The sequence below is a fragment of the Ascaphus truei genome, chromosome 6 (genome assembly GCF_040206685.1).
Source record: "Ascaphus truei isolate aAscTru1 chromosome 6, aAscTru1.hap1, whole genome shotgun sequence".
Lineage (NCBI taxonomy): Eukaryota > Metazoa > Chordata > Amphibia > Anura > Ascaphidae > Ascaphus > Ascaphus truei.
Genome location: NC_134488.1, coordinates 86278731 through 86296923, shown reverse-complemented (window position 1 = coordinate 86296923; position 18193 = coordinate 86278731). Strand labels below are relative to the sequence as shown.

General features: G+C 45.7%; 1 non-coding gene across 1 annotated transcript; it reads right to left on the bottom strand.

The window, feature by feature from the left end:
• Positions 1-84, bottom strand: TRNAL-UAA (transfer RNA leucine (anticodon UAA)). The gene has a single exon. It is a non-coding gene; the product is annotated as a tRNA-Leu (tRNA).
• Positions 85-18193: the final 18109 nt, after the last annotated feature.

Sequence of the window (18193 nt, the reverse complement as noted above, 5' to 3'; positions counted from 1 at the left end):
TGTCTGGGGTGGGATTCGAACCCACGTGGACATACGTCCATTGGATCTTAAGTCCAACGCCTTAAACCACTCGGCCACCCTGACACTTGAGGGTTTAGCCTCTTAAAGCCGTATTCTGTCTGAATTTAAAAAAAAATGCTACGCCCTCTTTTCAACGTCATTTGAACTTTTCTGACATGCGCACGGCGTTATTTCAGAATAAACATGTCCAGACATGCCCCAGTATGAAAAAAACATGTTCGGGCATGCCCCAAAAGCCTATAAACATGCCCGGACATGCCCCGCGTATGTATACGCCCCCTCCAATCTACGTCAACAGTACGCACCAATCACAAAAAAGAATAAAAAATGCACATCATAATAAAAAATGGAGTCTGGGGGATGTCAACCGCGGTTTTTTGGCTTAGGGGGCGTCAACTGCGTTTTTTTGGCGTAGGGGGCGTCAACTGCGGTTTTTTGGCGTAGGGGGCGTCAACCGCGTTTTTTTGGCGCAGGGGGCGGCAACCTAAAAATGCGCAGGGGGCGGGGCCGGATACGGATGGGGCGGGACCGGATACGGAAGGGGCGGGACATAGGGCGGGTTTAAGGCCAAAAGGGGCGGGGCTTAGGGGAAAAGGGGGCGTGGTACCTGTCAAAAAAAGTTTGACATAATGTATGCCTCCCTACTACTTGCCTGCGTGGGTGAGTGGGTGAATGACAGTAAAATGACAGAGGGTGAGTGGGTGAGTGGGTGAGTGGGTGAATGACAGTGGGTGGGTGAATGACAGTGGGTGGGTGGGTGAATGACAGTGGGTGGGTGGGTGAATGACGGTGGGTGGGTGAATGACGGTTGAATGATGGTGGGTGGGTGGGATAATGACGGTGGGTGGATGAATGATGGTGGGTGGGTGGATGAATGATGGTGGGTGGGTGAATGACAGTGAGTGAGTGGGTGGATGGGTGAATGACAGTGGGTGAATGACAGTGGGTGGGTGGGTGAATGACGGTGGGAGAGAGTGACTGGATGACAGTGACTGGGTGGGTGGGTGACAGTGACTGGGTGGGTGGGAGACAGTGACTGGGTGGGTGGAAGACAGTGACTGGGTGGGTGGGAGACAGTGACTGGGTGGGTGGGAGACAGTGGGTGGGTGGGAGACAGTGGGTGGGTGGGAGACAGTGACTGGGTGGGTGAGAGACAGTGACTGGGTGGGTGGGAGAGTGACTGGGTGGGTGGGAGACAGTGGGTGGGTGGGAGACAGTGACTGGGTGGGTGGGAGACAGTGACTGGGTGGGTGGGAGACAGTGGGTGGGTGGGAGACAGTGACTGGGTGGGTGGGAGACAGTGACTGGGTGGGAGACAGTGACTGGGTGGGTGGGAGACAGTGACTGGGTGGGTGGGAGACAGTGACTGGGTGGGTGGGAGACAGTGACTGGGTGGGTGGGAGACAGTGACTGGGTGACTGAGTGAGTGACAGTGACTGGGTGGGTGACAGTGACTTGGTGAGTGACAGTCAGTGAGTGGGTGGGTGACAGTGACAGTGGTTGACGTTGACAGTGGGTAATGGTGACAGTGGGTAACGGTGACAGTGGATGACAGTTACAGTGGGTTATGGTGACAGTGGGTAACGGTGACAGTGGATGACAGTGACAGTGGGTTATGGTGACAGTGGGTGACAGTGACAGTGGGTGACAGTGACTGGGTGGGGTGACTTACCTTGACCGGGTGGGTGCAGCTTGTCGCCGGACGCTTCCCCCTCCTGCCCCCGATATCCCCGCGGCAGCTGCCAGGGACGGTAGTTGGGTTTGGGGAGGGGGCGCAGGAGGAGGGCTCGGGGGGGGGGACGAGAGGTGGGCTCAGGGGGGGGGGGGCAAGGCCACAGGAGGTGGGCCGGGGGGCACGTGGGAGGTGGGTGCACGGGAAGCTGGCCAAGGGGGGGAAGCGGGCCGCAGCGGAGCTGGTGCTTCCCCCTCCATCCCACGTTGGGAGCGGGAGGGGGAGCGGGCCGCAGAGGAGCTTGGCTTGTACTTCCCCCTCCGTCCCACTTTGGGAGCGGGGGGAAGCGGGCCCTGCTTGCCCTGTGCATGCGCATGCACGCCGGGACCGCGGGGAATCAGCGCCATTTTTTTAAACTTTTTTTTTTTTAATTTATTTAATTAACTGTTGCTTGGCCGCGCAGGGGGCCCGGCCTGACCCACGGGGCCCGGGAAGCAGTAACATTTGTCCCCCCTGTGCCCCCCCCTGTTTGCAGCCCTGGATCCAGGGGGGGGGCAAGCGCCCCCCCTTACCCCCCCCCCTGCGGACACCTATGGCTGCAGGGCATCTCGGACCCACTTTTTCTCTGCGAGATCTGTTCCTTCCATGGTAAGTGAAGCACGGCTTTTCTTTTTCCGCCTTTTTGTTTTGGACGACTCTGTCCCATCAGGGATACTGGGGTCTCCGTCTTTATTTGAAACTTCAGCAGCTTCACTGTATCCGCCAGGCTTTTCTTGCAATTGCGTTAGCTGGCAGGAATATTCGGGGTCAGAGACGTGTTTGTCGGTGCGTACCGAGTTTAGGCACCTCCACCATTCTTGGGGTGTTTTGTGGGTGTGACTTGGTTCCGGTTCACCATAAGAGATATCTTCATCCCTATCCATATCCTCATAGAACCGGAAGGGACACTCTTCCGTGGTGTAAGGTTCAATACAGAAACGTCACATCTTGTCCTCCATTTTGGGGCTATCATGTGTATTTTTCTTCCTGACCTCGGGAGGTGCTATTGCAGCTGTTTTCACCGTATTCGCTAGAACCCCAGCTGATAGTCCTACAGGTGGGAAGACTTTGCTTGCAGAGTTTGTAGCTCTCACGGGCGTCTCTGTAGACTTTTTCTTTTTCTTCTTTACACTTGTAGGTTCTGAAACATCAGCAGTACTAAGCACACATTCTTTCTCATCAGTGATACTGGTTGTGCCCTTGTAAAACTTCTGTACCTTCCTTGTGACCACTGCACGTTTCTTGCTGCTGCAATTCCTTGGCACATTGAAAAAAATATTCCTCTGGCTGCTGCCCTTTTTCTGGGTCCACGTAGGATCTTCCTCATCGTCGGAATAAGGCCTGAAGCGACACTGCTCTGTGTGGTTGGGCACTTTACACCAGGAACACCTTTTCTTCCACATTCTTGCAGAGCCTGTATTTGACTTCAGCTGGGAGGCCATTTTAAATTCCCAGGTTTTTTTTTCTCTTTCACAAGTGGTGGGGTAGACTCTGGTCACAGCGTCAGTCCCTTGTGTGGTTCACCGTCTGTCGCAGTCCTCTCTCTCTCAGGTTTTCTCCAGTGCAGTTGTAGCTTTCCTGCCTGGGTGTGTAGCCCTTTAAATCTGGTCACTTCTGCACGTGATTCTTTGTTTAATTGCTCAGGCTGTTTGCAGGAACTGTATGCAGGCAAGAGTACAAAAACATTCACAGGCAGTCTCTGGGACCCCTTTTAAATTCAAGGGCCACCTCTCATCCCAACTTCTGACACCATATGTAAGAGATGTGTGCAGAGGATCATATAATGGAGACTGATTAGGGTGAAATTATATCTTGGTTTTATTGAGCCTGTTCCTTTATCCAGGCAAAACATACAAAAACATTACAATAACAAACCCCTATCCCTTTATCCCGTAGTAAGGGCTAACTTACTTTTCCAGACCCTATCTGCAGGACTGGAGGGATATTCCCATTACCACCCTATCACCCCAAAGTCTCAGGAGGAACCTTAAGCAGGTAACCCTCCATGTCAGTCTCTGGCAGGTTCCTGTGTCCTCTGTGTTCAAGAAATATAGGTCTCTTGGTGTCTGGTTATCTTGATCTCAGCACACCTTTGTGCTCAATACAGTGTCTGTGTGCAGGCTTCTCTGCTTTCCTGTGTCAGCCCAATTGTGAACTCAGGAAATCGCTCTCCTGTTTCCCACAGGAGGCTTTTCTTAGAGCTTTAATGTGGCCAGGTGGAGTCTAGTTAATTGCCTGTCTGCAATTAACCAGCTCCCTGCTAGATATAGAGGCAGTTTTTCTCAAACAGTGATAAGTCTCTGTTACAGATGGACAGCAGAATGAGGTAAGTGAAATCAAAATGGTGTATTGTAATCCAAAATTGAATTTGCTTACCATGTTGGGCCATGTCCATCCTTCAGACCTATGGTTTGAGTAATATATGTGTATGTAAGAGATGTGTGCAGAGGCTTTAAAACCGGAGACTTATTTTAATGGAAAATAATATAGACTTTTATTAGGCAAAGCTTTCACAACATAAGATCTGCCTGTGTTCAGCATACCTGTACATGAGCAAAATAAATAGGCCTAGCTCCTCTTTGGAGCGCTGACTAAGTAGTGCTTGGTCTATCTGAAAGTCTGAGAGCTAAGCCCCTTAACAACAATAACATGAGTCAGATATAGGCAAGTTTTACTTTCATGCCCAATGGCTTCCTCCTGGGTAACATAGGAGGTAAAAAAAATACAAGGGCAGGGTGCTCTCCACAGTGGTCCAGGGTGTCTCCCTGGATCAGAGAGTCTGTGTGGCTTGCGTAGGGTTGTCTCTCTTGCGTGGTCCAGTGTAGTAGATTCATGGATCAGAGAGTCCCAGAGACTGAGAGTTGTATCCTCTAATAAGCCATCTGAGGAGGCCAATTAAGCCAGCCCGCTGTGGAATTAACCTCCTCAGTGCTGGCTCAAGCTCTGTATACCTGTTTCCCCCACACCATTATCTGATAGGGAATCCACACTGTTACAATGTACCTATTGATCTATTATGATACATGAATATGCCATGAATATCTTTAATTCGATTAAGAGGAGTGTCCACTTTAGCAAATATAAATTGTGTTTAAAGTGATAACTCTTTAAAAGCTAACTAATTACTACAATCATATGAACATTATAACAGTGTATTTCTATTCCATTAGGAGCCTTATTACTATTTATAATTTATCTGAATACTATAAAGAATTAATCCTTGGGCCCTAAACATTTCAGAGGTCACAGCTGTATAATGGATAACACAGCGAAGATTAATATTTAATAGCAAAAGTTAAGAAGGTGAGAGAACATTATTACACTTGTCAACAATAAAATTTGCTGCAGATCTTCAGTTGCTAAGACAGACACATCAATTATTTATGGAATACAGAATGTTAAATATTAAATACAAAAGCCTTGGACAGTAGGAGAGCATAACTAGCAGGGTGATAGTCATAAAAATTGGATTTCTCTGCAAGGACCAAATACAGTTAAATGGATTAAAGTATTTTTATGTAGCCAGCAAAGTAAAGTTATGTTTGTGTCAATGTTCACTCTTACAGAAGATGCGCATTATCTTTTTGACAGTATCTATATTTATTCTTTATCTAACTGCAGGTCATGTGACTGAAACAATATAGGATATCTTTTTTTTACAAATGTTGTTCAGTCTTATCTCATGAAACCTTAATATTTACATATTTCTAATGTCCTTCAGCATACCCTTGTTTACTGTCTTATAAAAAAAATTATGCAAATATATTACAGTTACAACTGTATTCCTTTTTTAATGGTATAGCAACGGGTCTAAAAATTAGCTTCAATGTGCAATATTTAGCAGTGTACCAGGAGCACCCTGGGGCATGTAGACTATTCATTCACTTCCAACAATAAGATAATATTTTCTCTATTAATTAGCACTACAGACCAAGCATTCCAGTAACATTAGCACACTCATGTAACAGTTTAGGAGCAATGAGTACAAGAAAGCGAGAGCTTGAGCTACAGAAACTATATAAATATTTAAAGCAGCAGCCCATCCTGGAAGACAGAAAGTTAAACACTACCACAGAATGCACTCATACTGTAACTGCTGCTTGTATAAGTAAAATACATTTTTAAAGTGTTTAAAGGGCTTCATTGCAACTCGTGGTAACTCCCCCCTGCCTTTCAAGATGAATAAGGGAAGTGTCACTAAATTTTGTGTGCCTGTGATTCCAGATGTAGAGATGATTATGCAATGTATGTACCCATCCAATGCACAGTGAGAAACAAATAGCCCCCTGTACCGCTCCGGAAGGGAGTCACGACAGAGAGGGGGGATTGGGGGGAATTGGGATCCAGAGGGTAGACTAGCAAGGTTTAAGGAAATGTGGTAGTTAGAGGAGGGTGGAAACTTAAGGTGGGGAGGTATAAGAAGGCGAGGAAGGAAGTTCTCACCCTCTTTTGCTGTGGTGCCACAAGGATCAGATCATCATGCTGCCAAAGAGATCCACACGCTCTTCGGATGCCACTGCTTCTGGGTCGGCGCCAGTGTAAGTAAGCTCTACTGCGCAGTTGGAGTGCCAGCTCTTAGCGGCCATATGGAAGAGGTCTGCCCAGTTTGGCGTGAGATGTCCTGGTTGCCGCCCCTACGGCTGCTCAGTGGCTGCACCCGTGGTGTCAAAGCCAAAGGGTCCAATGGAGGGAAGTTCCAGTGGGGGGGGAGGCTGTACACCAGCAGAGCACAGGTCAGCGCACCCACCAGAGGAGTGGCCTTCAAGGTTTATGAGTAGCTGGAAGAGGGCATGGCCTCAATAGCTGTTGCCACCAAGAAGTGGAGGACCCTGGAGTTCCCCCCTGCAAAGTGAAGGGCAGAGCAGTCCAGGCATGTCAGAAATTAGGAGGCTTATGTGAGGAAGTGAAGTTGGTCCCTGACAGCATCTTTAGCATTTGATCGTGGAGTACGTCAAGGATGCCCTATTGTCTGGGCAACTGTACCCACTGGCCATCAAGCCCTTCCTCTGCTTACTGAGGAAGAGGCTCACTGGGCTGTTGCTATGAGAGCCCAAAATGCGGGCAGTTCTGTCTTCCTATGCTGATGATGGATCAACTAGTCCAAGTGTTCCGGCCATTTGGTAGGTCCCTCACAGGTAGACTCCTTACCCCTGACATTTCATAATATCTCATGGGGGAGCGATACACTCAAGTTTCTGGGAGTCTACCTGTCCGCTGCAAAAAACCTGACCCCATAAAACTTCAGAGATGTTGAGGAATGAGTTCTCGCTCATTTGGGGTCGTGGTTGTAGCTGTCTACAAATTGCATTCCCTCAGGGGAAGGGCCTTGGTGATCAACCAACTGTTGTTCTGTCAGCTGTGGCACTGGCTGATAGCCATTTTTTAGCGAGATGCACAATATGGGTTATGACCGGCAACTCTTTATAATCAAGCCTGAGGGTTAAATAGAGACCTCCCTGTGCTGTACACATACTACTGGTACCTACTAACGGCCTGGAGCCTGGTCTCTATGACCAGAGAAGGAAAGGTGTTGTTCGGGGTTGATTTCCTCACCGGGCCCTGCTGTTTAAACTGGCAGTGGGGGCTTGGATGTTGGAGTCACCCTATATCCGCCGCCAACTAATCCTTGTGCATGTGATCAAAGTCGGAGATCTCCTGGATTACGAAGGATGGGACTGGGTAGACCCAAAAGTGCTTACGCTCCTTTACCATCCCTCACCAAGTGTCCTTCACTGTCTGATCTAGGAGTTTAAGGACGTAATATCCCTCAACTCAAGCGCCTTCCTCGATGGGATCTTGTAGACTGGAGACCCATGCCCACAGTTCATCCCCAGCTCTTCGGATCTCTGTGTGGGAACTATACCATGGCAACCACTCAGGCTCCTATCATCCGCAACCTCAGTAAGTTGAAGGATATGTCCGTACATGTTTCCATGGCATGCCAAGGAAGGATAGAGGAAGAGGTTGTAACGATGGTGCAACTGCCACGAGTGGAAAAATGGAGACCGGACTGCTGTCTTCCTGGTACACAAACATTTATTGTAGGCACATAAAAGGTAGCAAGAGAAACCTCTTACGCGTTTCGTGCGGGTGACCGCACTTTATCAAAGGAAGGGCCTGTACTCTTTCATACTCCATATAGGGCACAACCTCTCCCTCATCACCTGCCCTGATACCATCTGGAAGTGGGTACTACCAGCAAACGAGGGCGAGAGGCCCTGGTGGAGGGAACTCTGTTCACAGTTTCCTAACCCACCGAGGATCTGAGTTAGAGAGTCCTCCACAGTGCACTGAACATGGAATAGTACTTAACCCACTTCACAGAATCCCCCGCCACTTGTCTCTTTTGTGGCAAGCGGGAGTACGTGTTTCACATTTATTTTAGTTGCACCAGACTGCAGCCCCTCGTATCCACTTTGAGGGGCCTTCTCCTGCAGTTTTGGCTGCACCTTTCCCTCATCTAATTATTTTCGGGTGCCAAATTTCCCTGGGCAATAAGCCTAGGGACCTCCTTCCCAACCTGGCTTTGGCAAAGTGGCCAAATATAAGATTAGGAAGCAGTGTTTGGAAGGGAGGTACCAATGCACCCCCACAAATGCTCTATTCACACCCTCTATCTACTCCTTCCTGCTGCTGGGGATCTCCCCTAAGCCTGAAGCCAGACATACACACCTGATCTCACCTATGCCTCATTGCCATCTCTTCCCCTTTAAATCGTGTTAATCTTCTGATTTAATACTGACTCGCCTTAAAACTCGCCCCACAAATCAAGCATCCCAATAGTCTGCACTCACGGTTACTTTCCCACACTCAGTTACTCCTACCACCCATTGTGACCAAGCACTGCCATCTACAGCCCCTATTCCCTCACCTACTGTCTCTGTAAGTTCCCCATCAAAACTCTAAATTATAAGTTCTTCTGGGCAGGGATTTCCTTTCCTATGGTATGATTTTGCTGCACGTATTGTATTATTAGAATTCCCTGTACTGCATTCTTTGTGAAGTGCTGAGTACACTTTTGGCGCTATATAAATAAAGACATACAATACAATACAATGAACATTGTGCCGATGCTCTGGGCACTGGTCCTGTATCCAGGCATAGTACACATACGCCGAGTCCAGTGGGATGGGCATCAGGTAGTGTGCTCTGCCCAGTGTCCCCAACTATAGATTCCTTTTCACCGAGCACCCCCTCCTGCCCCCCAATGTTACTCTAGATTTTAGTTTACTTACAGTTGCACTAAACCCCAGTTTTTGTTGATCAGTATCTGCCTTTGACACATTGGCCAGCTTTGGTATTCCAATTTGTTTAAATTCTTCATAAAATATGCTTCTTCTGCTGTTAGAGGGGGTGGCAGCACATGAAAAGAGCTTCCAAACTGTGTTTGGAATTTATTTGGGGTGTTTTAAAACCCCTTTTCCTTTCCCACCCAGAGGCTGCAGCGATTCATCCCATCACAGCCCTACTTTCCCTGGGCTGGTAACGGCAGCCTCACTCCCCTTTAATTTTCCCACCACTGGTTGTTTGATTTTATTTTTATGCCCCTTATTTTGAGTTGTTTAATTTGTTGATTTGGGAGCTCTATTTAAAAAAAAAAAAAAAAAGGAGTGCTGGGTGCAGCTACTTTCTGGAGAGAGCAGGTTTAAAGAGGAAGGAAGAAAGAAAGAGCAGCCAGGCTTTTAAAATCTGTCGGCTTTTCTCCCTCAGCAGAGAGGTAGCTAATTGGTCCTTAAAGGGACAGCTCCTCTCTGCACTTCTCTCCCAGGCACTTCCTCCTTCCGTGATACAAAAGCCACTAATAGAATGCCAGTAGGGCACGGGGGCTGCACCTTGACCCTCAGACCCATGCGCAAAAAAAATACGCCAACCATGGCCACAGCCCTCAGTCTGGAACCATCAGTGCCCTGGCAGCACCTTCCTCAGCCAGGTGGCTGCTGCAGGCACTGGCCCCAGCAACAACAATGCTGGGACCCAGCCTAGCCTTAGCAGGAAGCATGGGTGGGGTGCCCTATATCACTTATCCAGGGCTATTTGAAGCTTATATAAGGACTGTGACTAATGTAGTTATCCCCTCTGCAGTAGGTGCCACCAATACTTTTGTGCAGAAAGGCATTGCTGTGCGGTGGACCTACATCCCATTAAACGCATAGAAGGGTTGGGCACATGGACTTTGGGGGTCAGTAAAGGCCCCCTCCAGATGTTCTACCTGTACGTGTCACTCAGGGAGGGAGATAAAATAGGGCTGACCCACATGAATGACTATGGGAGTGTGATTAAAGGGGTTGTTGGGTGGATGGGGAAAGGAGCAGCGGAAGTGCGATGAGGGGAGATGTTATGGTGAGTGCTCAAAATTATATATCGGTGATGTTTCTGAGAAATGCCCTCTCTGTGGAGAGTCCGAGTTGGGCTCCCTGAAGGAGGCATCTCCTGGGCTGGACCCTCCCCATGGGGTACTCACTGAGGATGACACTCCCCAGAGTACCACAGACCCAAGGGACATGCCATCTACCCAAGCAGTGGTGGTGAAATCGGTGAAGGTAGTGTGTGTCTCTGTGGTACCCAATCCACCATCAGCTACCCCAAAAGTAGAGGGCATGTTGGAGCCCCCACAGGAAACATCAAAGAGTGGGCCCATCATAAGGTTAAGGAGATTAACTCCCGCAGGGAAGGGTGTTCAGGATCATTGCGTCATTGCTGATAGACTCGTAATCGGATGGTGAAGACGTCAAAATAAGAAAAACATTGATTGTATATATTTTTAATGTGTATATTTGATTGTTGTTTTTTTATTGTGTTTTTGGATTCATGGTTTTTTTAAATGTGTTTTTTCTATTCTTGGTTCTTTTAATTCTTTTTTTTAAGCTTGGTTTTTCTAAATTTTTAATGCTTGGTTTTTCTAATTCTGTATTTTTATGCTTGTTTTTTTATAATTCTGTTTTTTTGATGCTAGTTTTTTTTAGGTTGCCCATTGACTGCCAATGTGTTTATCTATGCCCATTTCGGGCTATAGATAAATGCAGTGACAGGCAATGCATTTTTTGTCAAATGCTTGTTATTAATTGTTATGTTTTGTATTTTTGTTTCTTGTTTTTAGTTAATTGTTATGTATTTGTAGGGCTTGTTTTTATTTAATTTTTGTGTTGCTTAGGTGCTTGGTTTTATTTAATTGTTGTGTTGTTTAGGTGCTTGGTTTATTTAATTGTTGTGTTGTTTAGGTGCTTGTTTTTTTTATTGTTGTGTCTTTTTGGTGCTGTAATTATTTTTAGGTTGCCCATTGACTGCCATAGTGGCTAATCATGCCCCTATTATATGGGCATAATGTACCATTGTGCCAATCAATGGTAGAGGGTGGGGGTGTTGCCCCGGGGAGGGTGGTTAGATCTCCCAGGTGGGTAGTGAGGGAGGGGGATTAACCCCTTAATTACTATACCAGTTTCTAACCGCTAAGGTGATTAAAGGGTTAGTGGCCATTAGTTTGTATTTTTATTTTACTGTTGCTGCCCATGGAGGACATGGACGGGGAGGACGGTCTTCATCCTTGCAGGGGTAAGTAGAAGTTGTATTTACTTTATGCTGCCTGGATAATGTTTTATTTTAAATGGGCAAATGAGCTATCATCCAGATCTGGATAATAGTAATCTTCGCCATTAGCGCTTATCTATTGAAGCGGCCGTCGCGCAGGAAACTCCGATTCAAATCGGAGAAAAGCCCCGCCATTGGCCCGTATTAAACCCGGCAAGCTTTAGAATAAAGCTGGCCGGGACAGTAATTGAAACTTTCTGAATAGCAAATCTGCCAAATCATATGGGGAGTGCCAAAAAAATGATGAGTTGGTTGTCCGAAGTTTATAGAATAGGCCCCAATGTGTATATCAAAGCTAGCTAAATAGCAGTTACTGCCAAAAAATGTGCATTTCAACCTTTTTTTGACCTACCACATGGCTTGTCACAACAAGAGTGATAACGATTGTTAAAAAGCCTTTTCCAAGCGATTTTGACATGTTATCGAAGCTTCCTGAATTGCTACACATGCAAAATGTCTTGGTAACTGCAAGTGTTAAGTTACTTATCGATGCTACCTGAATAGTTCCTTAGTGTTAATAATTATTTTGAGCAACATTTTTACAAATTTAAAGTAGTATGACCTTGGACCCTTCCTCCCACCCATGCATTACTGAGAGATGAACAGTAAATGTGGTTTACAATATACATAAACACAACAAGGCAAGCACTGCGCCAATGCCAACCTTGATGTTAAGTAATTGTTGGCTGGCTGGCCTGCATTGAAAGGTGCCAATTTGCTGTTTGGCAATTCTGAAACAGATGTTAGAGATTGTTGTTGCACTACCTGCCTAACACAGCATGGCAGTTTTAGCGCTGGCTTGTTTAGGCCTCCCCTAGATGGTTAAAATAAAATATAACTAATCTGATGCCATATTTGCAAGTTTGGGTATTGCTAATAAAATGACGATGTATGATGGTGGTGGTGGTTCTGGTGTTGGTAGATGTGGTGGTGGTGGGCAGATGAAAAACAACACATAACAAGCCACTGATAGCAGGCACACAGTGGCACATACGTCAGTCTGAGACTGTAACTGATCATGCAGCCACAAAGCTTAGGTACGTCAGAGTCCGACAGTCACTTAATGCTACTAGACTAGGTAATGGAGTGGACTTAGTTTTCTCAGGTTAGTAATAATTGTGAGTAAATTGTAACAAAATAAAAGGATATGTCCTGGGGCCCTCCCTCATACCGTGCGTTACTAAGAGATGGAACAGTAACTAGTTTAGGAGTCAGACATACATATATTTTTAGACACGACAAGCCAAGCATTGTGGCAATGCCATACACTGGCCAGTGCCATCACTAGTACTAGTTGTGCTAATTGACAACATCTCAGCTGTTTGCACTGATACTGCAGATGGGCAGACAGCTGTTGTAGAGTAGTGGTTTCACTGGTAGTGTTGTAATAATCTTAGTTATTAGCCTGCACCTCCAGGGCCTTTTTGATGCTGGGAGCAGAGGCTGTATATTTCTGAGGAATCAAATGTTGGTTCATCTTGATCAAAGGGAGTCTTTCAATGTTACCATGGGCCAGTTTAGTCCGGCAGTTGGCTAGGATTGCACCAGCTGCACCAAACACTGTCTCTTACAACACACTTGCAGAAGGAAAACTCAGCCACTCCACTGCCACCTTTGCAAGAGCAGGCCATTTTTCTCTTTTAGCAGCTCAATATACAAGAGGATTATAGTCAGGAGGAAGGAATGAACTATCACCCATATACGCCTCCACCATTTCCATAATACTAATAGTATTAGAGGTCTCTGCTGTTTCTGTGCTAGTGTGAACCATGCCATAGTGATGAGTCACCATGACTTCTGCTGCTGTTACTGCCACCACCCTTACCACCACTACTCACACCACCACTTCCAAAAGTCATTTGACTTGAGGCCTGAGAGGAAGAAGGCAGTGATGATGACCACCATGTTGTCTGTTTCTTTGTGCAATGTACACCCACTGAGGCTGCCCTCTGTGAACCTTCACTCCTATCTTTCTCTCACACTTTCCCCTCTCTCCTATCCCCCCTCTCCCTGTCACACACACACACACACACACACACACACTTTCCACCTCTCCCTCTCTCTCTCAAACACACACACACACACACACACACACAAACACACTCCACACCTCTTTCACACTCTTCCCCCTCCCTTTCCCTCTCCCCTTATACCCGCCATTTCTCATCCCCCTCCCTGTTTCTCTCCCCCTCCCCTTTTCTATCTCTCTCTATCCCCTCCCCTTTATCTCTCCCCCCTTTTCTCTCTCCCCTCCCCCTTTCTCTACTCCTTCTACCTCTCTCACCACATTCTGCCTTTCTCTATCTCATCTCCCCATTTCTCTCTCTCTCCCCCTCCCTTCTTTCTCTCTGCCCCCTTTCTTTCTCTCCCCCTTCCCTCTGCTCTCTCTGAGGTTGGTTGCTGTGCTATGTGATTGTCGCCTGTAACGATGACATCACAGATTTGGCTATCCATGAGACGGCTTTTCCGAGATAGGATAAAACCCCCATTTATCTGCCCTTTAAAGACTGATCGATGGAATTCCACGTTTGAAAGGAATTTGCCAATCCAAGGAAGATTCGGATTTCTGCGGAAATTTCGCCCATCTCTATCTACAACTACTGTACTGTTATTTTAGTAACTGTCTGGGAATCCTGATGCTATATATTTAACATTTCTATGTTGTTGGTAAAGGCTATGATAAAATGACTTTGTATAACCTTTTGTGAGAAGAAGAATGATACATATCATATACCATCTTACAATATTTATTATTTTTAGAGTGGTTAAAAGGAGAACACCTTACTGCAGCATTAATTAGAACTAAGTTTTAAAGCATTTCTTATGGTCTGCTTTTTATTATTATTATTATTATTGCACTTATTATTATTATTTCTATGGGTTTTTTTTATATTTCTGGAACAGTTCTAGTTTTAAGTTTGAGCCTCCCTCCCCAGCAATTCTCCTATTTCTCATTTTTCAGAGTTTGGGAAGTTTTAAATGGTTATCAATATTTTGCCTACTGGTGAGACAGCACTGCTGACACCTACATATTTTATATATGCATTCAACTTGCTTCTCTCCATAATGTTGATTGCTTTCTTGGATGATGGCTGCTGATGGGTCTTTTAAACGAAACCCACAAACAAGTGACATTGTTGGAAAACCAGGGGATTCCTGAGCTGTTATTCTCCACAAGATCCCCAAGAAAGAAACTTAAAAAAAAAACATAAGCATTAGAGTTGTTTGCTTAACTCTGTGTTTTGGTTTTAGTTCTGGTTTTGCCTAAAATCCCTTGGTTTTATTTTTAGATAATGGGTGGAAAGTGACTTTGAAAAAAATTCAAATAATTATAGAAATGCAATTGTATTATTATTATTATGATGATGATGATGATGATGATGATGATGATAATCAAAGTAAGTAAAACCCTCTGCAATTGCATGATGTATAGTGACTAGGCAGAAACCTAAAAACATGCACCTTCTAGATATAGAAGGTGTCTAGTCTGTAACTGGGTATAGGATACTAAGTATCATTCTAGCCACTCCCACTATAGGCATGGTGACCTGTGATGTCATTAGTGGGTATATATAGTGCTGAAGAGGCTTCTACGTCCAGGTACCCAGGAGGAGAGACAGATGAGAAATCTCATTGTATATAGGGTGAGTCTAATCTAAGTGTGAAACAAAATGTGTCAGAATGTATTGTCACCTTTGTTGTTTTCCAGTTAGGGAAAGTGCCCCTTATTGAGAATAGGGCTATACAATGAGGGTGAGGTGTGTCCTACCCAATAGAGGGGATGTGCATGGTACTCCAAGAGAGGTCCATTTAATATGGGCCTTGGAGTATCACCATGGAGCTGCTCAAACACCTGGTCCACCAACAAATCTGCATCAAGTAGGTATGGACTAGGATGTTCCTGCACAGGGTGACATGATATGGATCCTTGAGTGAGAGGGCACCATTGCCAAGGGTCCCGGTTGGATGTAGGAAAGCCCCAGTTGCTATGCAAGGGATTGCCGATATCAATGATGTAACAAGGTGACAAGCCATGTACCTCTTTGGGAATGCGGCATGGGCAACCAAAGATGAAGTATATGATGTTCAATGTGAATACACAAATACTGTTTGTGAGAGAAAAGTTCCTGACACCCTTCATTACAATCACAGCTTACAATACCAGCCTGCATGGATGCCAGAACTCTGAGAAAGGTAAACAAAGACCCTGAGCATCATCTGTACATAAAGCAGATACTTGATGTGACATGCCTTTTCAGCTGGGTTAGGAGGGGTTAGACAAGTTTTTATATCTGTGCCTAGTGGAAGTAAAAAAGACACGTTTGATTTAAACCGATGGTTAAAAATGGTTGCCAAAATGTGCTTCTTAGATTTCAATATGATGGAAACTCTTGGGCCGACATTAAGCAGAGAAAAGAGGTTATGAACAAAGCCAAGGTTCACCTGACAAAGGGGTTAACAGCCAAAACGTTGTGCACCCTGTCTGCTATAATAAACTTTACAACAAATGTCAATTTGACTCCGTTGTAATTTGTTTTCGAATGCCTCTTGAGATGACTAATATATTCCAGTGGATTATATGATTGCACCACGCTACCTCCAAATCATCCCCGGAAATGGTTGAAATAGTTCACACAAAAGTGCAATGATTTCCCAGTGTGCTGGAATAAGAATAGTTCCTGATTTCCCTATCTCATGGGATGCTGGTTACGGTTAAAAGGTTAGACACTGTTTAAGTAGCCATTTTAATACATTCTTAATCCATATGAATACACACAGAAATCATTGTCTGTGTTAGCAAGGGCATGAAGATTGGGTTGCTAACCTAATAAAACCTTCGACAAACACAAGCAAATTAAGCAAAACAGGGCAGTAAAAGATGGTTAAGAAGCAAAACCTTTGTATAAACTGTTCTTCTCCTGATAACATTGTTTCAGGGGCTTTCAAGCATGAAATAAGGATTCAGCATCACCACCATGAAATAAGTTACAAGTTACATATTTACCGCACGGATTTCCCAAATAAGCAATACTAGCGTTTCAGGGCACCCTAAACTTTCTTCAGGCCTGAAACGCTAGTGTTGCTTATTTGGGAAATCTGTGTGGTAAATATGTAGCTCTAAAATTACTTTTCACTTGCCACTTACATTCTCTGTGAGTAACAATTTGTTATTAAACAGTATTTTTGAAAAAAAATGTACATTTTGTTTAAATCTATTTTTGTTAATTACTCATTGAGTTAGCAAGTATTTATTTGAGTGCTGGTCTTAATTAATTTTTTGTATATATTAATTGTACCCGTTAGTGGAGGTACTGGACCAGATCACCAGTTACACACAACTGGAAAGGGTGAGTGCAAGTTCTATTTTATTTATTTTATCAGGGAAATCTACTCCAAAAGTTATTTCACCTTGGCTGCAGTAGACATTCCAGTGATGGATGGAGGGAAAGGGTGATGGGGGGTGGAGGGGGTTGAGATAGGAAGTAAAATAAGAATAAGAGAAGATGCTTGCCTTACTAGTTCAGGAGATTTTGACAGAGTTCCAAAGTCTGCGCATCTGGGTGACAGCACAGTGTGACCAATTGATCGCGTTTCAGCATTTCAGCCCAATGGCATCTCCAACAGATAGCCCTACGCGTTTCATGACCAAAACGATACTTCATCAGGGTCCATTTTCTGTTTGTTTATCCCATTATTTTGTTGAAACTGTCTGCACATATGTTATAATGTATATTTCTTCTAAACTTTTTCTGTAACTAAGCACTGTACTATTTTTGTATATTAAATCTAAAATGTAATAAGTATTGTCTTTGGGTTGTAATTGAACTTTGCACGCTTTGAAAAGAATAACTGCATTTTCAGACACATTTTGCTACAATAGATATTTGTGTGTTACTTACATATTTTTCTTAGTAAATTGGGATCAAGGACCCCTAAAGATAAGGCTTTTCTATATCCTTGGTGGTGGCAGCGATTTAAAGTTATATTTGTGATGGATTGAGGGAAGATATTACTAATTTGAGGAACCCTGTAGGGGAGAAAAATGGGTCCGCTTCATAGCTGTGTGTATTAGCCCTTGTCACGTATACAAGTCCTGTGCTCACAGGTGTAACGGATCAGGGGACTCGCTCTGCCCAGCGTGTCCCCGTCACCTTGGTTCCTCCGGCTAACCCTCCCCCTTCCTTGCCTTCCCGATCTCGGCCTTATTCCCTCACGACACGGTCACGCTCCGGTTCGCGGTCTGAACGCACGCGCACTGTGCGCGCGCGTTCCCGGTCCCTGGTCTCCCGTCAGGGGACTCACGCCCCTCGGCGTACCTCCATCTCCCTACCTGGTTCCTCCGCTCCGTCCCCTTCTCATACTCTCCAGCCGAGCACCTCCTCCGCGATCCTTCCCCCACGCTCTGGTACTCGCGCGTCGCACGCGACTTTGTTACAGAGGGCGCGCGCACCCGCTCTACTTACCAACCCTCCCCAGGTACTGGCTTCGCCCCCCGGAGCTTGCAGGCTATTACCCTCCTATCTACTCCCCTGCTCCCTCACACCTATCCCTGCAAGCTCCCATCAAACCCCTGCTCCACCCCTTCCTGCTATTTGTCCTCCCTCCTTTATAACCCCAGTCTGTACACTCTTTCCTTGCTCTGCATAGCTTTCCTGAAGCTCCTGTGTGTGCAGTGTCTATGCCCAGCTCCCTTGTCTGTTTCAGCTCTGGTTCCTGTCCCTGCCCCTGTTTGGATTCCCTTGGTTGAACTTGAACTCTGCTTTGGACTTTGACTACGCCGCCTTCTCCTGCCCTTGAACTCTGGCTTTCGGACATCACCACGCTGCCCTCTCCAATCCCTGGACTCTGGCTCTTGGACAATACCTTCTGACCTCT